Source organism: Pimephales promelas, chromosome 4 (genome assembly GCF_988280905.1).
Source record: "Pimephales promelas chromosome 4, fPimPro1.hap1.1, whole genome shotgun sequence".
NCBI classification, from domain to species: Eukaryota; Metazoa; Chordata; class Actinopteri; order Cypriniformes; family Leuciscidae; genus Pimephales; species Pimephales promelas.
The window spans coordinates 22,770,061-22,796,096 of NC_142772.1; the positions used below are offsets into that span (position 1 = coordinate 22,770,061).

Sequence of the window (26,036 nt, forward strand, 5' to 3'; positions counted from 1 at the left end):
AAATGTAGCTTGTATAAACCTACAATGGGTAAGGTTGAAAGAAAGGTGTCTTTTTGTTTTCTAACCAGGAGAAAGAGGCTTTCAGCGGCACAAGCTGGACTTTGTCGCCACTTGAAGACAAGATGTCATTAAATTAAAACCACATCTCTGTATCTCAAGGGACTTGATTCAGCTGTATGTAGTAAACATTAATGTATGGAATAAAATTTGTTTCTCCTGCTGGGACTTAAAAAAAAGGTATTTGTATTTTGAAGAGAATTCAGTAAAGTTACTGGCTTTCTTAGTTACACAGACGTCCTGGTGTGATTTTTATTGTGTTCTGTCCCTCACCTTGATTGCAAGATAGCTTGGTGAAAATGTATTTAGTCTGGTAGCTCTAAATCAAACATAAAGTTATTAGGCTAATCACAGAAGCATCCATGCTTAAGGATATTATGGTTATTTTTTATTTTTTTATTTTTTTATTCAGCAAAAGAGAGACCTTAGTCATCATGTCTGGGCATATCTTCACACAGAGGTGCACACAAGGCCAATTACCACTTTGGATTTTGACTTTTCTAAATAAAATTGGCCTAAATAAAACCGCTCAGAACATTTTCGTTTACAATTGATGTTTCTAAATCTCATTGACAAATTTCATAATGTGTAGGCTATATTTGTAGGCTATGCGTTTGTTAGCGTTGTGTGTGTGTGTGTGTGTGTGTGTGTGTGTGTGTGTGTGTGTGTGTGTGTGTGTGTGTGTGTGTGTGTGTGTGTGTTTGTTTGTTTGTTTGTAGGCTACTCCATGTTTGTTATCGTGTTTTGTGTGTTTGTTTTTTTCGATTGTAGCGGGCCTACATAAAATGATCCTAAAAGATGAACTGATTCTTAAAATATTTAATTGTTTTAACTCTTCAAATATATCTCTCGAAAATCTACGATAGCCAAAGTCTGTAACGTAAAAAAAAAATGAAGTTAGCCCTAACTTTTTTTAGCCAATCAGAAGGCTAGGCTATATGTCGCGTGCACATGTGTCCAGTCCATTAAGTAAACCGTAAGCTGAGGGCGTGATAATAGATGAACTTGGGGCACTTTCATGAGTTTGAAAGATGCAAAACCACGGCACGTACCAAATTTTTCACCTGTCAAGAAGAACACACCGCTAAACCTCCTTTAAGGAACACTGTGAGTAAAATAAAGAGACCAACAAGTCTAAACAGTGGTAAGTCCTGTTTGAGGGATCAAGAGCTTAAAAACGGTTAAGCAAACTATAACAAGGTAAATAACGACGTTTTTCGCTTAGCTTCTGCTTTAAAATGTAAATATGGGCTATACTGTCTGGTCAGCATGGTAATGCCAACGTGACTGGCTTGTGCAAGGAGGGGCGTTGGTGGCTTTTATAACGAACATTATAAAATTGCTGACGTCGCCCACAACGCCTGTCATTCATTCTTCTAGGTATTAATCTAACCCCCCAAATCCCCCTGAAAGATGTTTAGCTCCTGCACATTAAGCAGATAACGTTTGTTCTTTAAATTCCAACCACAAAGCTAACATATAGGCCTAGCTGGTGTATTAGTAAAATTAGTCTAATAGGCTTTTTGAAATAGGCCTATTCTGTTTTTTAAAAAAACGTCACATCTGAGGTGACCCAATGCAAATGAATTTATTGTGGAAACAGTAGAGGCTTTTGAAGAGACAATGAATCCTTTTGGCCGCAAGATGTCACCATTGTTCATATTTTAAAAGATCACAGCTTTTATACCGCCTGCATTCACACGCTTATGAAACAGAAACAGATATTACTGAACTAATGCTTTAAACGATAAAGACTAGGTCTACTGCACAAATTCGGCGTAGACTACACATTCATATTCTTTGATTATTTTTTTTGTGTGTGCATTTTATTTGAATTGTATATGCTATTTGTTTTGATTGCATTCTAAAATATTTATCTATATTTGATCATTTTTGATGTTGGCCTCAAAACAGGTTGACATTTTTAGTGCATAAAAGAGGGCAATTTCATCACATATAGCTTATATTTTTATCAGATGTAGGCTATATTCCCTGTGTATGTATAGGTCCTTCTCAAAAAATTTGCATATTGTGACAAAGTTCATTATTTTCCATAATGTAATGATAAAAACTTTCATACATATTTTAGATTCATTGCACACCAACTGAAATATTTTGTTTTAATACTGATCATTTTGGCATATAGCTCATGAAAACCCAAAATTCCTATCTCAAAAAAATTTGCATATCATGAAAAGGTTCTCTTAACGAGCTATTAACCTAATCATCTGAATCAACTATAATTAACTCTAAACACCTGCAAAAGATTCCTGAGGATTTTAAAAACTCCCAGCCTGTTCCATTTCTCAAAACCGCAATCATGGGTAAGACTGCCGACCTGACTGCTGTCCAGAAGGCCATCATTGACTCCCTCAAGCAAGACGGTAAGACACAGAAAGAAATTTCTGAACAAATAGGCTGTTCCCAGAGTGCTGTATCAAGGCACCTCAGTGGGAAGTCTGTGGGAAGGAAAAAGTGTGGCAAAAAACGCTGCACAAAGAGAAGAGATGACCGGACCCTGAGGAAGATTGTGGAGAAGGACCGATTCCAGACCTTGGGGGACCTGCGGAAGCAATGGACTGAGTCTGGAGTAGAAACATCCAGAGCCACCGTGCACAGGCGTGTGCAGGAAATGGGCTACAGGTGCCGCATTCCCCAGGTCAAGCCACTTTTGAACCAGAAACAGCAGCAGAAGTGCCTGAACTGGGCTACAGAGAAGCAGCACTGGACTGTTGCTCAGTGGTCCAAAGTACTTTTTTCGGATGAAAGCAAATTTTGCATGTCATTCGTAAATCAAGGTGCCAGAATCTGGAGGAAGACTGGGGAGAAGGAAATGCTAAAATGCCTGAAGTCCAGTCTCAAGTACCCACAGTCAGTGATGGTCTGGGGTGCCATGTCAGCTGCTGGTGTTGGTCCACTGTGTTTTATCAAGGGCAGGGTCAATGCAGTGAGCTATCAGGAGATTTTGGAGCACTTCATGCTTCCATCTGCTGAAAAGCTTTATGGAGATGAAGATTTCATTTTTCAGCACGACCTGGCACCTGCTCAAAGTGCCGAAACCACTGGTAAATGGTTTACTGACCATGGTATTACTGTGCTCAATTGGCCTGCCAACTCTCCTGACCTGAACCCCATAGAGAATCTGTGGGATATTGTGACGAGAAAGTTGAGAGATGCAAGACCCAACACTCTGGATGAGCTTAAGGCCGCTATCGAAGCATCCTGGGCCTCCATAACACCTCAGCAGTGCCACAGGCTGATTGCCTCCATGCCATGCCGCATTGAAGCCATTTCTGCAAAAGGATTCCTGGCCAAGTATTGAGTGCACAACTAAACATAATTATTTGAAGGTTGTCTTTTTTTGTATTAAAAACACTTATTTGATTGGTCAGATGAAATATGCAAATTTTTTGAGATAGAGTAATTTTGGGTTTTCATGAGCTGTATGCCAAAATCATCAGTATTAAAATAATAAAATACCTGAAATATTTCAGTTGGTGTGCAATGAATCTAAAATATATGAAAGTTTATTTTTCTATCCTTACATTATGGAAAATAATGAACTTTATCACAATATGCTATTTTTTGAGACGGACGTGTATATTCCCTATGATACTTGCTTTAGTACCCTTATCGTATATAACACATAACATGTTAAATCTAAAATGTAAGTGTTTTTGAAAATATGTAATGATCGAGAAGAAAGACACAACAAAGAGATTATTTCAACCTTTAATCAACAGGTTTTCGTCAGGCATTCTTGTCTCCTTATATGCAGCATGAAAGAAGATATTTTCATTTAAATCACACTTTCAGAAATGTTATTGTAACAAAAATACATTGTATTTATGAACAAAAACAAATGAAAAAGAATCAATCAGGCGCACTTTTCTTTTGAAAGAAATTGCGATTTTGCATTTCCTGCCAATTAAATCTTGGTTTGAAGTTTAGATTATATGAACAATTAATAACAGCGTTTTTCCAAACACATAATTAACAAATTAACTTGTGTGGTTAGTTGAGCAAAAAAATATTATTAGCCTATGAATGTATTTATTTATTGTATGTTTTTGTAAAACGTAGGCTATTTTGATAATCTCATCCCAAATTCTATTAAACATTGAACTCTGTGAAACTTTCCACGATTAAAAATCATTGCTAATCATTCACATGCTCTCATTACTGTAAGCGCATTCTGACTCCAGAAAAAAATAAATAAATAATAATAATCTTGCTTCGAGATTCAAAGGTGGCTTTCTGCAGAAAATGAACGAAAACATGCAATAGCAGTTCCACTGGATTAAAATAAAGAAGAAAATATGCGTTCGTTTTAAATTAGGCTACATGGTCATTTTTAATCATCCATATGCAATATGTCATTTTTAATTCGTCTCTTAGCTACATTGTTGCAAATGATTTGGCAATAATAGCTAATCGAAAATTACTAAATTACCAGATAAATTTTAGGCCTAAATATATATTTTAAATATAAAATTTAGAAACACCTCAAAGACATTTTATGCTTCATAGAAAGGGGGGAATACATGCGTTTTTAACTAGCCCACATCAAGTGAATATGGTAAATTTAAAGTTGTTTTATAAAGATAAAATCGAATGTGCTGCTAGTGTTATAAATTTGAAAAACACAATGTAAAAAGCATTAAGGCTCGTATGCGTCGCATTGAGAACGCATTTATAATCTGTCGTATTGGCCATCAGTGACCGCGACTTTTATAGAGTTAAGACTTTGAAATGTCTCTACCATTTTCACATTTCTTGGCTTTATTTAAGGCTCTGGCTTAAGTGGACGCAGAGAGAATGGACGAACAGGACTTTCCTACATATTTCCAGTTTCCATGCAGATCCTACCTCGAGGTAGGCCTACTGCATAGCCTATCATTTAGAGTAAGAGCTGTTAGTCATCACTCATAATAGAGGCCGATAAAAATATTAACCGGATCTAACAAAGAAATCTATCATAAACCGACTATTTGGATAAATGATGTGAAAACTGTTGCGTTCCTTAGCCTATGTGTGAGTGCTGAATTTTATTTCCCAAAAATAGAAAATTGTGAAACGTGCACAACGAAGAGAAATGACCCTAAACTCATAATTTAAAGAAAACGATTTATTTATATTTAGCCTACTTCATACAGTGGTTGCTTAGCCTACAATTTGAAATCGTTAGCCTCAATCAGTTGATAACTTTAATGGGAGATTTTATAGAGAAAAGAAAATCTTATGCATACACAAACATAATTACAATGATAATTTGCTTTTCATTTATGAATGGAATTATCGCTCGTGTCCAACTTAAATCGTTCCATTTGTTTCTGCAGCAGTTTCCGTTCGAGCGTTGCACCGCTAGATGTCGCCGCGCGTTACGGAAATAGTACATGACGACGATTAAAATGTCTTACATCGAATGAATTTCTTGAGAATCAATGGCTGAGGCAATATTTAGAAAAGTCTTGAAATATCATTTACAATATAGTTTAACAGAGACATTTCTGTATTACTCGTTAAGAGAAATTGGGATAGCCTCATCTCGTGAGCTTAGAATTATAAGGTTCTATCTCCGTTTAGGTTAGTTCTGAGATATTGAGCATCAAAGTTTTTACATCCCATCTGGCAAAACTGTTATGTAGTATAATCTTCTATTATAGCTTTATCTATTAATCTTTTTTTTACAAAAATAACACCACACAGGCATTAATAAACACCTAATGGATCAGATTATGTCAAAAACTCAATTTTGACCAAAAGTGGAGATAGAACCTTATAATTCTAAGCTCACGATCTGTGACCGTGAGGTACGGAAAATACAAATGTTGGCTAGTCTAACAGTTATAAGGGGGGAAGTTTGAGAAACCTGAAGGTTTTTTTTTTTCTTCAGTTTTTAAAATAGGCTATTTGTAAATACCCACTGTCATGCTTAATTTATAAATCTGTGTTAATCTTGAGGTGTGCACTACATTATTCGGCAGAGCTAAACAATGGAAAGAAAGCATGCATGTCTTTGTATTGAATTACCTGGGAACCAGCCTCCTCGCGCCTCTCTCTATCTATCACACGTTTAATTGACTTAAACAACTCTCTAATCATATCTTATGCATGTTATATAGCTAGCTATATATTCAGTGATGATATCAATGATTGTAAAAAAGAACAACAACAAAAAAAAAGAAGGAAATGAGATGGAGAATGAGAAATAATAAGCCACAATGCTTGTTTAGACGCCATAGACAATTTATATTTTCATGTTCCTGTAATTTACCCTCGTAAATGTAGGCTGGATTACAGATGTTTTTGTGATGCAAAAAATGCCCTAAATATGTTTTCTCCATTTTTATAGCCTACATCTAGCCTATATTAATATGATATTAACTTCATATTTTTAATTAACAGCCTTTAGTCAAGATTGTAGATTTACAGGAACACATTGGGGAAAACGATAATCAAAAACAAGAATATTAATGTGTCTGCTAACGGATCGAAAGAAGTGAATCCAACAATTCTTCATTTTTTTTTCCCGTTGCGAAACAACGTCTATTTTGTGGGCCTCGTAAACAGTCTCAAAGTTACTAAAATACTTTTTGATTATATATTTGGGATGTCATCATAAATTCTCCGAAATACCTTTTAATTCTCCGCGAAGTCGAAATTTGACTTTATATAGGCTATATATAGCGTGTTAATTTTATACTAAGACTAGACTCCTCAATGGATAAAAACCCCTTTAAAATCTTAAGAATTTAATTAACAAAAATACTGTAATATAACATTATAATGAATTAAGATTATAAGATAGCCTAATAGATCGGTTTTATTATACAATAATGGCACACAATAATTGTGTGTTATTATTCAAGACGTGGTGAGTCATTGTCACCCATTATAGTTTATAGGAGCTGTGGGAAAGTTTGAAAGCCTTTTCTCTGTAGGTTTTAAATATGCATAAGTATGGTAATCGCGGTCCTGCTGTGTTGCAAACAGGCGTAGCGGAGCACACATGTGCCACACAACTTCGGACCGTACGAAGTCGCCAAGATGAGGACAGACAGAGTAGAAGTAAGTCCTATTTCTCTCATTGACGTCTGTTCGTATAAAGAGGTATAGGCTGCAATGCTGTCTTACGTTTGTTTTAAGCGGAAAACATGCGTGCACGTGTGTTGACCCATTGGGACTACATCTATACGCGTGCCCGTCTGACCACTTCTATTGGGTGCCAGATCAGTTGAGCAAAGGTTTACAAGATGAAGATCAGACGCTTTACGATGAACTATGAAGGAGAGATGCCTAATTGCGCAAAAAAAAAAAAGTTATGGGAAAGAGTCATGTCTCGAAAGTGAACGCAATAATATTAATAGGAAATGGATATTAGGCCTAATGATGACTTTAGCGGTAAGTTTTGAGGTCGACGATGTTTGTGTGAATGGCAAGTTCAAAACAATAGATTTTGTTTGTCAATTAATTTTCTAAGCATTTGCCTCATGCTTTCATTATTTCTTTTTGCAGACCAATTATGGGATTTAAGACAACTAGAAAACTAAAGATAGGATGCTAATTTTTGAATTAGGTATAGGCTATTAATGTACTTCACCAAAGTGTATTCTATTTTAATTACTATGTTACTGTTAGGTGCACATAAACATATATATATATATTTTTTTTTTTACTTTACTCATTTTATTTCGAATAGACGTCTCCAAATTAATTGTATGCGAATATTTGCTTTGTTTAATAGGCTGTAGTGTCTGTTAAGCGACTGTTTCTGAACTAGAGATATTCTAAATTAATGATATGCTAATGTCACAATGCTCTTTGTGCCTTTTTGTTTGAGCCGTTCAAATGTCTTTGTTCGCTCATAATGCCATTGAATGTGCATTTTATAATATTTGTATCTATTGGCGGATCCTAAAGAATAAATAAGAAGAAAAAAAACATTATGAAGTTATTATGAAGCTTCTCAATGGTTGAAATTGTACATTAATGGGTACAATGCTTTAGCCTGTACAATTTAAAATCCGCATCGCGAAGAGCCAAAACACTGTCAAACGCGATGGAAATAAAGACAACACAGCCATCGTGAATGCAAAGGAAATTCAAATATACCTTTTAAATATGCATCAATATTAAAAATTATACACACGCAAGGACCAACTGCGGTGAAGATGTAAGAATGGCGGAGCAGGCGTCTCATTATGCATGATGGCTCCGCTTCTTTGCTGCAATATCGTCCAAGTATTCACGCTCAAGAAAGGTGCTTCCTTTCAATAAAAACAGCAACTCACATATTCTTCCGAAAAAAAGAAACAAGCCACCTCGAAGACGATGATGGGAAATTACTCCGACCGCTGAAAGAAAGGCTATGTTGGGGGATTTGCATATTTGATGCGCTAATTTCCCTGATGTATTTAAATATGGCTGCACGTAGCCGATAGGCTTGCTACGTCATTGGACGTGACCTCGTTGTAAAATTGAAACGTGAATTCGTTTTAGTCAAACGTAAGTGTTTGCAATAATGAGAACTGTGGAAAAATAAGAATTAGGCAAGATTATTTGGAAACGTTTAGAATCTCCAATGAAGAGATGTGTTTAAAATCTGAACGAGAGTCAATAAAACGCTTTGCAATAATGAAAATCTAAAAAATATAAAATAATAGGTTACGGATATTAATTGTGTGAATTTGCTAGGGTTGGGGCGGGTGTCTGGCCCCCAATTAAGGTTTGAAACCCCAACATGTCAAAACAAAAGGTATGGCATTAGGGTCTTATAAGTAAATATGTCTATTTTGGGGTCTATGATGTTCAAAGTTAGATTAGAAGCAGTGTCCGTATTTAAATAAGCTACATGGCGTACAGCATCTCATTCCTCAGATGAGGTAACTATAGCAACTGCACTTTTTATTAGGATCATCATCGGATGAGACATTGACAAAACATAAACAATATAATTATTTATTTCTCCATTTTACATTTGCCTACATCTTAAATGTAGGCTATTGTTTAAAAAGTAGGTTGACGTTGCATAGGTGGAAAATAAGTTGCTGCCTTAATTTAAGTATAATAAACTTAGATGTTTAAGTCATTTCAACTTAAATCAGCCTACTTATTAACTGACTATTTAAAAAATGAATATTGTATAATTTATTTAAAAAAGTTGATTTTTTTTTTTTATTATTTGATGAGTTGAATCAATGTAAAAACACACGTTGCCCTAACTTATTGATCATTTATTTTATTTTACAGTGCCAAAAGAGAATTCACTGCAAAATTCTTTCTCGCACTGCAAATGTTGCGTGTAGGCCTGATTCATGGCCTTATCTGTGCCATGCGTAGCTATCCGTGCACTCTTATGTTAAGTTTAAAGTGTAAATATTTCACTTTTTTCTCTTTTCTTTTTCTTCACAAGCCATTACGTATCGGTGTGCAAGGTTTCTCCGAGCTAATGATGTCCTCTCAGTGTCAGATTGCCATTGCGTTCCGTCAGTCAAAACGTGTTGGGAAGAAGCGCTCAGAGCAAATTCATTACCGCAGTCAATCCGTAACCTGGTCTGGGAACTTGGGGCTAGTCCACGCCAATAGAGGAACAATGCCTCCTCAGTTCAAGTCCAACAAAAGACCTGGCGAACTTGTTTGAATTTCAGAGCACGTCCTTTCTTTCACAGAGAGGACTGCCCCCTCCCGAACACCCTTCATGAAAAAAAGAAAAGGAAAGAAAGAGGGGGGGACATGCCGACCTTCTCTGCTCAACAGTACACTTTTCTATTTGGTACTGCAGACAAATAGGTTATGGGAAACTTCTCAACCCCTCCTTCCTCCCTCTCTCCCCCTCTCACTGGCTCTCGCTTATACGGTAGCTGTCGTGCTCGTGCGCTTGGACTGCGCTCTTGTGAGAATCAGAGCCGCTGAGGCACGCGCAATCAACTGAGTATTAGCGGCAATTTTAAACCGAAAGCTCCTCGTGCACGCCGGCTTCTTTACCTACAGCAGGAGTTGCATCTGGTCACGTCGGCTTCGGCATAATTAAACAAAAAAACCTTTGCTCAAGTGAGTAGCCTACATCTGGCGACAATTCTGATCCTTCTTTTTTTATGGCCATTACGAATAATATGCTAGTCGTGTGTTACAGGCTTTGACAAAAAAAAAAATCACATTGATGGAACAATATGCTTTTAAATTTATTCCCGAGGTAAAATAACCATTGTAGAATAATGTCATATGCTAACATACTTTGAACTGATCTAACACAAAGCACGGCACTGGTCTCAAGGCCAAAGTCTCATGCAGTGATAGCCTATGTGTATGGGTGACAGTGACATATCTTGTCATTGTGCGCGAGGGAATTTAATTTTGCATGTTGGGATAGAAAATGTGATTTCTCTTCTCCAGGCAGTGATTCATCAATCACACATTTTTCTTCTCACACAAATTTCTGAGATGTTATGTGAGCTGTCATTACTTCTTATTTAATCACTGTAATGTTGATCAGCCCTCTTTATGATTATTGGAAGAAGAAACACACGTGTTGTTGATAAAGGAAAGGCAGGCAACTTCTACTGTACACGTGTACATTTTCTCATACAATATGTGTTGATGCTTAGTCTATCTGAGCTGTAAATTGCAAAGAGTCAAATGTTTTGTTCCTATTGATTTTAGCTTTGCTTTGTGTTTGTTATTTGTGTTTGGCTATATTTAGATTCTTAAACTCTTTATAAACTTAAATGAACTGTTGCTGAGAGTATGTGTCCTACCTGGGACAATGGTTCGAAACTGATGTTGTGACAAGGTTAACCTAAACCAATTCAGTCAGTAAGCCATCATATCAGATTTAAATCAAATGATATCTGTCTTTTGACCTTAAGCAAGTCCAAAATTTAGAGACCTAAGGCGAGAGATCCTGTATAGGCCTAGAACACCTGTGCTGACATCCATATTGTGACAAGTGGCTCAGGTATTCAGAGAGTGGGGAAATTAAATGAAGACACATTTTATAAGATAAGTGATATAGATAATTTTATTACATATGTTCTGCAGCTTTCCACACACACAGAGAGAGAGAGAGAGAGAGAGAGAGAGAGAGAGAGAGAGAGAGCTACTGTGAGTCCCACATTCTGAAACCCACACAGATGCTGTAAAGTCAGCATCACGTTTTTAATGATAGCCTATGTTTGTTATCCACTTGCACTCAATTACAGTTCTCCTTGAAAAGAAAATCCACGTGAATGTGTAATTAATTGAAAACTAATTGAATAAAGATTCTGATATCATTGGTCAGAGAATGAGGGCATCAACATCTAGATCTTCTATATTCTGCTAAACATACCTTTGCTTGTCATCTGTCAATGCCAGAGGAATGATCGCAAGACTCCTCGTGTCGCTGGGGAGCATTTTCCATCTATTCAGTCGCACAATCTAAAATCCTCGTGATCGAGGGTGATTGGCATTGCCTCTGAAATATTTCCAGCAATATGCTCGTCGTTGAAAATGCATTGTGCGTGCAGACATAGTGCGTGCAGGATCGCAGCTTCAACCTGCACGAGGGAAACAAACGCGCTCTGGAGATTTCTAATGACATCATCATCCTCATCATCATCGCCTTGCACTCTGGTCCGAGACCTTTGACCTTCTCTGGCTGGTCCATATTTTGGTACTGGAAGCCCGTCCCCCCCGCTTACCCCCTCCGCCGCCACCCCCCCACTCCTCGAGATGTGGCCCTGTTCCCTCTCCCAGACCGCTGGCAGCAGCAACACAATCCTCCTCTCGTCTCTCTCATAGCAGCTCTCAGGGATCTGTGGCATTACGGATCTCCTCCGTGCACGGACAACCTGCCACCACTCGGCCAAAAATAAGAGAGAGATCTCTCCATGCAGTGCCGAAACAAACGCGATGTTATTTCCGTGTGCACTTTTTTCCTCTGGAATCGGATTTTTTTTTTCCCTTTGTATATAATCTCGCTGCTGGTTCCGTGGGATATCTATCGCTGCTGCCACGATTTAATAGAGCCAAAGGAGCCTTTTGTGAGATTGGAGGTAATTTGCAATGCAAATGATGGCCTGTGCGAGGATGACTGCTTCTTATTCGACAGGCTCCCTCTCTCCAACTCTCATATTGTTTTAACGTTAACTGCTCCGATGTCAAATGGATTATAGCTTCCGTTTTATTCTCGTTACCCTGTGAAGAAACTGTCATTTTATTTTCTTCTTGCGAGCACACCTACTTTTTAAGAACTACAAATGACAATTGTGAAGTCCCGTGCCTGTTTTTATTGTGTTTTTTAGCAACTTCTCCACTTGGATTTATTCTTACACAAGGCACCGAGGTATCCTGGGATTACTGTTGTGGAATTGGAAGCGAGTTGTTATCTTTGGTTATCTAGCTGTATGAGTATTTTCCACTTCATAAAGCTAGATAACCGAAAGTAAAAACTGCCTCCTGGATCATCGAAAACTCTGGATGCCTAATGACACGAAGATATAGGCTACATTTACAAAAAGAAAATGTGTTATGCTGTATTATGTGGTAATACATATGGAAAGCTGATAGCTACACACAATGTCAGACAGAATTTGGGTTTTATTTTTTTTTTATTTGTTTATTTTTTTCTTAGGCTGCATTATTATGTTGCTTTGAAAAGGCTATGCTTTTTCTAGGCTACTCGCTCGCGCGCGCAAAAATGCAAAAAGTCAGCTTCGTTTTCCCCTAAGGAAGTTTTGTTTTACGCAACAGATTAAATTAATACACGTGCAGGGATTAAATGAATAATATTCAAGTTGATATGATCTCACCAATTTACTGAAAATTGACACGTGAAGAGAGAGGAACCCACGTGCTCACTATTTATTTCAGCTCGGTCGCCTTTGGCCAGGAAACGGCGCTGGCATCCCAAACAGAAATAATTAGGACATATAGAGAGAGCTGACAAAAATGAAAAGGGGTGGGCACATGGGGAGCGAGGGGGTCGGTCCTCCTTAATTGATTCCGTTAAACGGAGCGCAGTAGATGTGAACGACTGGACGCTCCCATTCCCACGCTCGAGGGCAAGTGGCAATGCCACGGCCCTATCCAGAATATGACAGACAGCGCCGGCGGGCTGGGGGGGCTGGGGGCGACATGGGTCATGAAAAGATGTCAAGTGCACCCGACTCATCTGCATCCCTTTAGAAAGTGGCGACCGTTCCCAGCCTCAGCAGACGCGGGCCCCAAAGCAGGAACAGTAGCCTATAACGGCTGTGAATATCTCACAGGCATCATAGCTAGGCTATACACGCTGCTTCTGCTGAGCTGAATTAGTGTGGGAATAAGGCGTGTGTATGTAAAATAAGTGGCGTATTGAGCTTGAATTTTGAAGCATAGCTTTCCTGCAGACCGCGTTAAAACATGACATCACCACTATTGTCCTCAAAGCGCTTGTATTCAATATCTTGGCATGTTTTTTTTTTTTTTTTTTTTTTTGTGTGTGTTTTGTTTTGTTTTGTTTTTTTTCCCTCTGGCATAACGCCCTCTTATTATAGGCCTATTGTATTTATTCTTTGCAGGAGACTTTTAATATAGGTCTACTCTATTTTACATTTATTCTGGGTCAGTTAAAAATAAGGTAGCCTATTTTTTTAGAGGCCTAATGCAAGTTAGTTGAAGATTAAATTTGATATTTTGACTAAATTATTTAACCTTAAGACATTCTCGTATTAAGGATAATTTCAGTAACATTGTTAACACAGTGGAATTGGAATGTTATTACAATGGTTAATATAAGAAATAGCAAATAGCTTTAAACATTTTAAACAAAATAATTAATATGTAGCCAACAATAATTAAAGAAATGTATGCAATACAATTGTTTTTTATAAATATTATAGATATATAGTTTAGTTTTTCAAAATGATGATCTTACAGATAAATTGGATAAGATATAAATGTGCATTAAATATAGGCCTATTGGAAGAGGAAATATAATACCTTTTGTTTAAATGCCTGACAAGTAGTTTTTATTATAGACTCTTGTCTGTGAATATTTGTTATAACAGGGCCTTCATTGTTACTTTAAAAAATGACTTGATATTGACAGGCAATTACCAGATTCTTTTGTGAAAATGCATTGTCATCTTGCCTTGTTAGTACAATGGTGCGTTACTAAGCCTGTTTTTTTTTTTTTTTTTTTTTTTTTTTTCCTTATATGGCTAAATTAATTTGACACTTCTCCGAATTTATTAAATTTTTTTCCCTGTTTCTTTGGGGTTTTTATGTGTATTTTTAGCGTCTCACAAAACCATGGACTTTGTTTTTATCACACCAGTCAAACTTATCATAATTCCTCTTATGATAATGTTATGTGTCTTCTCGTTTTACATATCCAGCGCTGGCTTTGTATGCACCAGTTGACAGTCAATCTATTCAAAATGTCCGCATTGCAATTTAATGTGTACTGTTGAGAGGTTGAACGTCGTTCTGAATGTTTGCAAATCATTTGAGATCACCTCTTTCATTACAGCTATACCACATGCTTTGAGTTATAGAAATGGGTCATTTGGGTATTTTTTAAGGATATTAGTGATTCTAAAAAAAACGACAGCGATAAACCAGCACTCTAACTTATAACACGATATTGTATTTATTATTTATTTTCATCATTTATTTTTTTGTGAGGATTTATTCCTGCTAGATATCTTGATTTAAAAAAGAAATTCTTGTTTTATGGAAATGAGCAGAAAACACTAAAGTGTACTCGCTCAGAGCTTAAACTAAATATTCAGTCTGTTTACATGATTTAGGACCTGGATTGAGGTGAACTCCAAGGTTCCTTTTGAATATGAATTTTGATGTAGTAGGCCGGCTGCCTGCAGCTCTATGAATGAGCTGTTTGCTAGTGTGTGTGTGTGTGTGTGTGTGTGTGTGTATTAGACAGTGGAGGCATATTGCTGTCTTGTAATTGGCTGAAAACTATAACCATGGCGACCATGGCAGCTTATCAGTATTCATTGGGCAAGCAATCTTCATATTTTTGGCTACTCCACAACCTCCCCCTGTTCTCAGTCACAAACTGCAGCGTTTCTGCACAGTTGTCTTTAATACTGTGCTCGTTGAACTGTTAGCATTTGGCGAATTGACATGGTTTGTCATTTCTGCTTATTTCCTTGAAGACATTTTGTCCTCTAATTGAAAAGATACTTAATCATTGGATGCTTGGCCAGTTTAGTTTTTTACTTGTTTCCTCAGTTCCATACTCTGATTGTTAACAACATAAAATAGCCCAGGATATTCTCCACTTTGATGAACACATTTTGAGGGAAAGTAATTGTGTATGCAGTTGTAAACAACATCTTTAACTGCTGTATTCAACCAAGGCGGGGCAAGAAACTGAATTTTTGTAATAGATAGATAGATAGATAGATAGATAGATAGATAGATAGATAGATAGATAGATAGATAGATAGATAGATAGATAGATAGATAGATAGATAGATAGATAGATAGATAGATAGATAGATAGGTCATATTTTAGTTTGATACATGGTGACATTTAGTTGCACATGCCTCATATTGATACTTTTTACAGTGTTGTAATGGGATCAAGTGCAGCTTGCTTTTTCACCACTGATTTCTTAAAAAGCAATTCTACACTCACGAAGTGTTCTTGTTTACTTCCTTCAAACTAAAGGAATAATGAGCCTTAAAATGTGCTGAGATGTTAAACAAGCAGATACATGTTGGCACAGAGCATCCCGTAGACCCGCCTCTTCTCGACCAGGTCACATGTACAATGCTGTTCCCGCTGGTTGGAGTCGCTGTGGCAACAAGGGGGTGATCTCATATACGTATGATGGCAATGTGCAAAAGCAGGACAGGTTCCGTATGTGTGTATTTGTGTGTATTAGTGAGTGAAAGATTCTTGCACATGAATGTATATTGTGTGTGTGTGCATTTATGTTTGTGGAACTGTGATGGTATTAAGAAGCCTCTCGAAAGTGTATGTGTGCATGTCTGCTTGCATTCTGATTTGCCGTGGTATTTGTGTGTAATTGTGTATATCACTTTTTCAAGGTTGCAGAAAGAATCTGGTATCTCACGCTGAAATCTTGGTTTATCAGAGTTAATGCGCACTGCTCGTTGACATCTCAGATCAGACAGATCTAGTGCCGACATTTTAGTTAAAAAACAACCCCACAACATGATTCATGGAGCAAATTTACTTCAGGGGTAAGATTTAGAAGCACAGTGATTTGAAAAAAAAGTCTAAATGTTTTCATTTGATGCATGATCCCTTTGTAAAATTTGACCCTGGATCACAAACGGGTATATTTGTAGCAATAGCCAACAGTGCATTATATGTGTCAAAAATGATCGATTTTTCTTTTATGCCAAAAATCATTAGGATATTTAGTAAAGATCATGTTCCATGAAGATATTTTGTAAATTTGCTATGGTAAATATGTAACGCATTTATTTTTGTGAGGGAATACAGCACAATCGCGAACATAAACGGACAACTTTAATTGTGATTTTTCTCAATGTTTCGATTTTTTTGCACCCACAGATTCCAGATTTTCAAATAGTTGTATCACAGCCAAATATTGTCATATCAAACTATACATCAATGGAACACTTATTCATTCAGCTTTCAGATGATGTATAAATCTCAATTTAAAAAAAAAATGGACCCATGTGACTTGTTTTGTGGTACAAACAAGTAACTGCAAACGTCAATATTTCACTATTGAACACCACATTTAGTAGTTTGACCTATCTTAACCTTAACTTCCAAACCAGTTCAGTATGAGTAGGTTTTTGAAATGGCTTGAATTATTAATTTGATCTGTTGTGAAACACTACTGTTGTTTTTTGTTTGTCCAAAATCCGTCTTTAGGCAATATAATTCTTTTAGTATAGTTCCTGGTAATGTGTGTAATTGTAAATATTCTATTGCATGATATTGACAGGTATAAAATGGTACAAGATTGAGTAATATTGTTCCTCTATAAGCCAGAAGTAATCTGTACGTTAACAGCGCTGTGACACCACATGCGTTTGCGGTTTGACTGAGCATGTCTGTTCTCTGCTGAGTTTAGATTATGCAAATTCTTAGAGCTATAAATAAATCAGTAACTGCGTCTCAAATCCACCTCAAAACTATCAGATGAAAGAGCCTAAATGATGTATGTCATGTCAGTGAGAAGATTGGCAATATTATTTACAAAAAAAATGTAATTCAAAGGTTACATTACTCATAAATGATCATTTTTACTATACAGTATATTTTTACATTTTAATTTTTAAATAATATGTTGAAAGGGAATATATTGTGATATATTTTATTAATATTTCAGGAGTGAATAATATGGTTAAAATACAGTTATATAGCGGGTTTGTGCGCAGAAAAACCATTAGCACTTTGACCGTGATAATCAGTTTGGATTAAATCAGAATAATTACCTTTGTACCAACTCGTTTTTCAGAAAGTCTGAACAACGAGGTGTGTGTGTGTGTGTGTGTGTGTGGCTAAAAACATGGGTTACAATCCAAAGAGAGCATTTGTCATACATGCAAGTAATGCTGCACAGTGAAGTGCTGCATGTTCGCATACTTATATTTGAATGGCTTGATTCTATGCAAATTTAATGCATGCGGACTCATGCATATATGCGGAAGCTCCAGACTCTCTGCTTAATATTCTTATTAGTGACGTGGGAATTAAACATTTATCATGCAGGTGGGATAGGCGAAGGGTGCCCCACAATCTTCCCCAGAATCGCATTGCAGACTCTGGGTAGGGAGGAGGTGGGCTGGGCTCCGTCAGCGCAGTAGCATTTCCTTCAAGGTGCCACCATCTTAAAGAATTTAGCAGTGGTGAGCATGCGAAAAGGATAGACCTAAAATGTCCGCTGGCACGCGCTTTATTACAAGCCCACCTCGCATGTTCCAATAAGGTGTCACCGCGTTCGCATAATCACGCTCCCCAATTAGGAAATTAGCTGGCGTCGCTGGCAACATGCGTCTCAAGAAACCCATTTGCATGCATAAACCCGCCCCATTATTGTCAGCTACGTATGCGAATTGCTTGTGGCAACCCTTGTACTTATCCGGCACAACACATGCGCCATATTCCAACACAGCATGGAATCCTTCGCATTTCACCCACTTTGTATTCATCTTTAGCCGTGTGCAAGTAGAAAATTCTGGATGAATATTTAGTTGCTACTCTATGTGTAATTGTGGCCCTTGGCTAAGGTTAAAAAGAGAGCCAATTCCTGAGCATTTAACACATTTTGACATATTTCAATATGATTGGGTTGAATGTGATTACATTTAATGACCATCTCGTTTATTGTACAAATGTCACAATACAAAATTGCGGCCCTTTGACGGAGATTATAGTTTTTAATCATCAAATTAACATTAAAATGCCCTTTTGGCAAATTTAACAATCATTTGAATAGAGATGCTGTCGTAACATTTGCACAGCAGTGTTGTGCCTGCTTGCTTTACGGTCTTTAGAAGAAGTCACTCAGAGGAATAGCTATTCCTCACTCGGGCTCCACTCCATTCCACGGTCTTAATTATTTCAAAGGTGGCTGTCTGGAATGGAACTCGCTATATGACACTTCCATTTGCATTACCTTTCATCTCCGCGCGTCCTCTTGGCACTGCCGAGGCAGGAGTGCTAGAAATGACTCTTAATGCTTACCTCCTTTGTATTTCACCCCCATATAGACGCACAAAAACATATAGAACGCTGGCATAGGAGCCTTGCATAATGCTGCATGCGTGTTCCACCGGCAAATATATTCAGTCTGAAATTAGATATAGGTTTACTTAGAGAACGTAGCGCTTCCCATTTATGGTGATCAACCATCCAACGGGGTAAAATAAATACTAATAGAAGGCCAAGCTAAGAAGTATGTCGAAATGTGCTACGTGCATCCATCAGCTGGACTGTCATCGGCTGTCGTAGAGTAATGGGCTTCTTTAGAGTCCTTTGAATTTGGGGTGGAGGAAAGTATCAAAAAGACATGATATTATAGTGCCGAGTGGCAGTGAGGCATTCTCATGGAGAATGGACAGTTACATGAATCACACCGCCATGGTCCTGTGTTATCCTGGTTCGGATGGAGTTACGGCATGACTTACTGCATGGTATAATGAGGCGGCATCGCTGAAGATCCGTTTCATGTGCATTTGTTGCTGTCAGTTAGGTATTTGTGCATGTGTATATTTGATACTCCCACACACACGTTTGTCGCGAGTGTTGTGTGCGCACCTTTATCTGCTCAGATTGTTCAGAGACGAGAGGTCCGCGCAAATGTCCTCTTGAGTCTGTCATGTAGACTAGCGTCACCGGGTATATCTGAGAAGTGTTAATTAGCGTGAAAGTGGGCAACAAGGGTGTCAGCAAAACTCCCTCCCTCTCGCACCCACCCACCCACCCACACACACACTTATACCTGATGTGTGCAACTTACCTCCACCTCAACATCCCCTGCCCCCTCCGCTACCAGAGAGCTGGCCGAATGTAATTAAATTCCTGCATGTTTTAGATTCAGCCTGTCAGTGGTTAATGGGAGGAAACGAGAGTATCTCCTGTACTAAACGTGTTGAGAAATGAGATAAGAAAGCGTAAAGGCTGGTGGCGTAGACGAAAAAAGGACAACAATATAGACAATAGGCAACAATCATTCAAGTAGTCGCAACCGCTCTGTGCCGCGTGGCCGAACAAAGCATTATCCACAGCTGGACTGATGTTTGTTTCAATTGAAATGTCGTTTGAAGCTCTAAGGCCCTGTTTCCACCTTAGGATGCATTTCAAATTCATATCCTGTAACTACTTCCGTTCAGATTTCCTAGAGACACTCCCCTCTTATTTTGTCACGTTTGCTGGAGTTCCCAGTACTGAATGACTGAAAAGGATAAAGGAGCAACGATTTCAACCATAACCTGTGTGTTTTGGTCCCACAATGCTCACATATTAGGTATGTTTGGCTCTATGAATGCATTTGACTACGTGAACATCAGGAGCAATCCAGATCAATGTGGCTCCATCTACCTTTGGAAGTGTGAACATGTTAGACAGCTATTATACTTGTGATTGGATTGACTAAAATCTTAATGGTGGGTGTAAACAGTGTCTAAAACATCTAGATTGTCTGTACAACCACATAAATTTCCAGAGTTTTTCCCCGGAGACATATTTTTAATCAAACACTAGTGAATGTGATGAGTGTTTGTGAATGCCCAAATGCTTGATCGTTCCTAAGTGTTTTTGTTTGTAGCTGGCCATGATCCGTGTGTGTGTGTGTGTGTGTGTGTTTGTGTGTGTGTAAGAGAGAGAGAGCTCTTGCTTCTCAACCATCAGATGTGATGCAGACTGTCAGCTGGGGAATCATACCTGGCTCCATGCTAGAGCAGTCGGCCTTCATATAGTCCAGTAGCCACTGATTGTCAGGACTGAGGTGTTGGCAGAGGGATCCAGAGAGTGCAGACGCTGAGGGTGTGGAGAAAGGGGGTGTGGGGGATGGGGACGACTCAAACACTACCAACATCAAGCGCTAAAATGGACCTTGGTTTCCCCGTACTGCAGGCAATACAAGCACTAGAGACTCTTAGCTTTTTAGCATAGCTGCTAAGTTGAATTATTGCTATCTGCTCTCTTGAACCAGAAGGAGGTTGTTTTCACAATGCTTTGAAATACATCAGCTTAATGTACTGTACAACTTTCCTTTGCATGAAATGTGCTATTGTGTGATCGATTTGAAGCTTATATTTTTGTCTAAACAGAAACCTTTAATTATAACATAAATTTGGAGATCCAAGAGATAACATATTCACAAATGAAACTAAATCTTGTCATTTCTTTTATTGTATTGTACTTTGTGAAAGCAATTATTGATGTTTTTTTTTTTTTTTTTTTTTTTTAAAGAAAAAAGTAATAAATCTCTATTTTCTGATTGGAATTTGCTTTTTTGTTTTTGCCTTATACATTTGTTTTCAGCTCATAAGCTGTTCAGACTGACTCATAGAATATAATAGCCAAACAACGGTCAGCTATTAATCATCTGATTGAACCATGAGATATTGTAATGCTATAATTAACATCTTGTAAGTCCTCTAAGGGTTTATGATGTGAGAGGACCGCAAAAAGTCTTTATTTTTTTGTGTGATAATAAACGTCTTTTAAGTCTTGTAAAGGCAGACAATGAGATTCAAAAACCACCGTTTCTCATACGTACCAACAGAAAATGTAATAAAATATTATTTTATTACATTTTCTTTGTGTAGCAGTGACTAAGTCAAAAGCTCAAGCCATACGAACACAGAGGCTTAATAAAAGCTGACAGCTGTCACTCTGCCTCTGACATGTGTCAGGAGAAGACTACCTTTATGTGGACATGGCCCTACACTGCTCTTTGAGAGTTTCTGGAGATAACACACACTGCACAGGTTTCCAAAAAAAAAAAAAAAAAAAGAAGCTTTTTTGAAACCTATAGGTTCAGGGGAGTCTTCCTTAAAATGTTATAGTATAATGAACAACAACAATCTTTTAATTGAGCTAAATGGTAATCTCTCAGGCGGAATACATGCAAAAAAAATGCATATTTCGTAATATAATTTCATAAGCTAGTGATGAGAAGATATACACAGTTGGATATTACTTTGCATGTTTACTTCAGGAAACCATTCAAAAGCTTCATGTTAAGCTTTCAGCATCTGCAAACTACAGAGTTGTTTACACACAAAAATGTACTTAAATATGTGCAAACATACATATAATTTTATGCTCTGGAACAGTGCGGCTGTGGAGTAGAGCAGTACTGTGTGTGTGTGTGTGTGTGTGTGTGTGTGTGTGTGTGTTTCTCTAGGGAATGCATAGCTGCAGAGATCTCGGGCTCTGCTGGCCAGAGACATACTTTGAGGTGACAGTCATGCGGCCTCTGCCAGTATTCTCCCATACACAGGGATGTTTTGAAACAGAAAGAGTCATTTCATCTGAAAAGTCACCAATGGTGAAACCCCCTCAAGGTAACTGCAATGCTGGTTACACAAGCTGCAGAAAGTCATGGGCAGAGTGTCTTTCTCGACATCGAAAGATCATAACCTATGGAGGGCAGACTTGATTTCATCCTGACTTTAACTCTGTCCTCCTTTACTATCTTTCAAATTAACTCACATTCACAAATGCCATACATAGCAACATCACAGTACTGGACTAACACACACACACACACAGAGACATGCACATTCTTGAACATGTGTTTTAGGGGGACTCTACATAGGCGTACTCATTTGTTTTTACTGTACAAACTGTATCTTCTATCCACTTACACTAATTCATCACAGAAAAAGTTATGGATTTTTAAATTTCAAAAGAACACTGTTTATTATGTTTTTAAGCCATTTTGGTTTACTAGGACACAGGAAGTGTCCTGATAATATACGTTTACGTTGTAATACCCATTTCTGTCCTCATGTACCACATATACCTGCACACACAAACACACACACACACACACACACAGATTGGGTTTCTATGTTTCATGTGGACTTTACAAATCATGGAAAGTCTATGTCTATGCAAATTACAAACTGTATATTACACCCCCTACACTAACCCTATTCCTAAGCCTACTCATCACAGAAAACTATGCATTTTTACATTTTCAAAAATGTATGATTTAAAATCTCTTTTCCTAATGGGGACCTGAAAAACTGTCCCCACAAGGTCAACATTTACTGGTAACTGTTCTTTTGGGGACATTTGGAACTCATAATGTAGAGACAGGAGCACACACACACTCACTCACTCACACCTATAACATAACTATGCTTTAGCAATTTCCTCACAGAGACTTACTTCACAACATATGTCTTAGTTGTATAATGTTATTTTTGGTAACACTTTATTTTGATAGTCCGCTTTAGACATTCTACTAACTATAAGTAACTTTTCAACTACATGTCAACTAACTGTCATTAGAGTATTAGTAGACTGTCAGCTTAATATCTGCTAACACTTTATTTTGTTGGTCCCTCAACAGACATTCAACTGACTATAAGTAACTTGGCGACTACAAGTAAACTTATTCTCCTAACCCAAAGCCTAACACCTAACCATAACCTAACAGTCTACTGACAGTCTACTATAATATACTAATACTCTAGTGAGAGTTAGTTGACATGTAGTTGAAAAGTTACTTATAATTAGTAGAACGTCTAAAGTGACTATCGAAATAAAGTGTAACCTTTATTTTTTCAAATTTATCAGGTTCTTTTCTAAATATTTAACCACATGAACCATCGTTTATGTCACATTTTTACTTCACTTACGTCATCAAAAAAGGTAAAAATTGGCTCGAATCGCTGTAAAACAAATTGAATGTTTAGTGATTTTAAAGTCAAAATGTCCTTTTTTCTTTGTGTTGCAGGGCTGAAGGAAAATGTGACCGTTACTTACACACTTGAATTGAGCATGTGGGACCTGGTATCAATGTTATCAAATGATAAACCAACATGAGGTGAGTACACTGATTAATCCAAATGTAAAAACAAATACAAATCTGGCTGCATCATAGCCCATAAATATTTGTACAATTATTGATGCTATTTTATCTGACTAAAAATGATTTGTATAGTTGCAACATACTGTAGCATGCTGGCCTCAAAAAGACTCGATTCTCATCTTTTCTGTCCGAACAGACAGTCTTTAATACACACATAAACATTAACAGCGTGCACTTTATTGTCTTACTTTTTCAGATGCACCTTTACTTTCCAGTCTTTTTCATTACATTATAAAATGTCTCCCAGCATAAATTCCATGTTGGTCCGGGCTGTTTAGATCTGGTGTAGTGCTGGTCTAGCTGGTGGCCCAGCATAGTCATACCGTTCTCAAACAAAACTGAGCTGTCGTATAGCTGCTCCAGCACTCCTGCATTCAAATCATACCAATGCAGGATTTTCTTTTTTTTTTTCTTTTGCAGGTTTCACAGCCAGCCACTAAATATTTTATCATTTCACTTTATAAACTGTGAATTCACATACCTAGAATTAAAGCTGACTAGTGAAGTTTGCAGATATAAGAAAAATGCTAGGGTAAAAAAAAAGCAGTCAGTGCTAGCATGCATGCTATCAGGACTCTATACCTGTACATCAGCAGCACGAAGGCAATGCCTGGCTGTTTTCTGCATACTCTGTGACCCCTCCTCTCTTGTGCCTTGCTGTGGTGTGATTAGCGTTGGCCCTGAGGAGCTAATGAAGTCTGGCGCCTGCGTTTGCATGATTACAGTTGGCTGCGGCACAAAGCCAAGAGCCCACAAGGACAATAGATGTCAGTTTACAGCATGCCAGCCCACGCTTCTGCTGTTTATCAAACGTCCTATATCACTGTGTTTTTTGTGACACGTTTGAATGCATATGGTGTCGTAAAATGAAATCCGCTTTGGACGCAATTTAAGTGCATTTCAATAGTCGGATGCTTTAATATACATTCATGCATGGCATTGAATGATTTAGGTCTTATTAATAATACAAACATTTTGGTCCCACTTTATATTAAGTGGCTTTAAGTACTATGTACTTACATTGAACAATAAGTACAATGTATTATTGTGTTCCTGTTGTATTGTAAAACACTTTTGCTGCTATTGAGATATGATACGGGTAAGGTTAGGGACAGGTGTGGTGGTATGGGTCGGTTTAAGGGTAGGTTAAGGTGTGAGGGGAGGGTCAATTGTGTAATTACTAATGTAATTACATAAAGTAATTATGGCTGTAATTACATGCTGGAATTTTAAAATATAAGTACAATGTAAAAACATGTAAGTACACAATAAGTCCATTGTAACAAACTATTAATTTCAATGTAAGTACATAGTACTAAAAGCCACTTAATATAAAGTGGGACCAACATTTTACATTAATGTTGTATTCAACAATCCCCACATTCCACAATTTACAGCACTCAGTTTGTTATGTAACCATTGTTTGAATTTTGTTTTGTTTTTTTGTTTTTTTGAGGGGGGGGGGGGGTCTCATTTTTAAGAAGCTAGTTAACCTTTCGTGACAACAGATGATGAAGCATTTTTGCATTCATTAAATATACAAGCATCTTCAAGCGGATCACATAACAGCGATGTGCAACGTGGTTGTAAACCGCTTCGTCCTTTCCTTCTCAGAACAAAGAATATGCGCATGGTAATGACATGCAAATGAATGCAGATTTCAAGCAGCAAGAGGGAGGAGTTGAGAGAGGCAGAGGAGAGGCTAGTCTAGTTTCACTGGAAATATACAGAATATATATTTATTTCTCCAGAATGGCAGATTTGAGGTTAAAAGACACTAAAAAAATCATGCATATTAATTTAAATCCTTTGCATAAACACTCCAACCAGTTTTTTGTTTTTTATTCAATCTACATATATACTACTGCGCCCACACACCCACAAGAGATGGTTTTATCTTAAACAAGGATCAGCTTTATCACCTGAGAGCTGCTCTCAGCTTTAAGTTTTGCTTATTGCTATATTTATACCATTGTATTGTCCTTTTTTTTACCAGAATGCTTTATAAATGATGATAAATTATCACTGACACATTTTCATTTTCATTTAAATATAAAATAAATCAATGAAATAAGTTAGCATAATCCATAGAGGTGTTATAATGTAACCACGGACCATTCGTTATTAGGATGAAAATAGAGGGACGGAGATTTCATTGAAGAAATTATTAATAAATAACGTCTTTCTTTCCCCTAAAATCTAGGCAGAGGAATTTCAAAATGCCTTTTTTTAGCATAATAAAATATAGTGTTAAAAAGAAGAAAATGAGGTCAGTGCTTCAGCTTGATCAGAATGAATGGCATTTTATAAGTGTCTCAATGGCTTTTCATTATCGCCAAAGAGATATAACAGCCCCTCCCTATTAACGGTCTGAAAGTGGGTCTTGATGATAGTCACAACTGATTACATTTCGTATGAAGCTGCATA

General features: G+C 37.4%; 1 long non-coding RNA gene across 6 annotated transcripts in view; it reads left to right on the plus strand.

The window, feature by feature from the left end:
• The first annotated feature begins 1,051 nt into the window (after positions 1-1,051).
• LOC120472025 (uncharacterized) overlaps positions 1,052-26,036 on the plus strand; it is a 53,442-nt gene continuing 28,457 nt past the window's right edge. The window contains exons 1-4 of one of the 6 annotated variants that reach the window (XR_016168295.1): positions 1,052-1,164; positions 4,849-4,932; positions 7,054-7,128; positions 23,475-23,564. This is a non-coding gene — a long non-coding RNA (uncharacterized LOC120472025). Of the gene's footprint in view, positions 1,165-4,848; positions 4,933-6,568; positions 7,129-7,195; positions 7,462-9,829; positions 10,111-21,889; positions 22,072-23,474; positions 23,565-26,036 lie in introns of those variants that run through there. The other 5 variants (XR_016168297.1, XR_005620897.2, XR_005620899.2 and 2 more) reach the window with 5 other exon arrangements.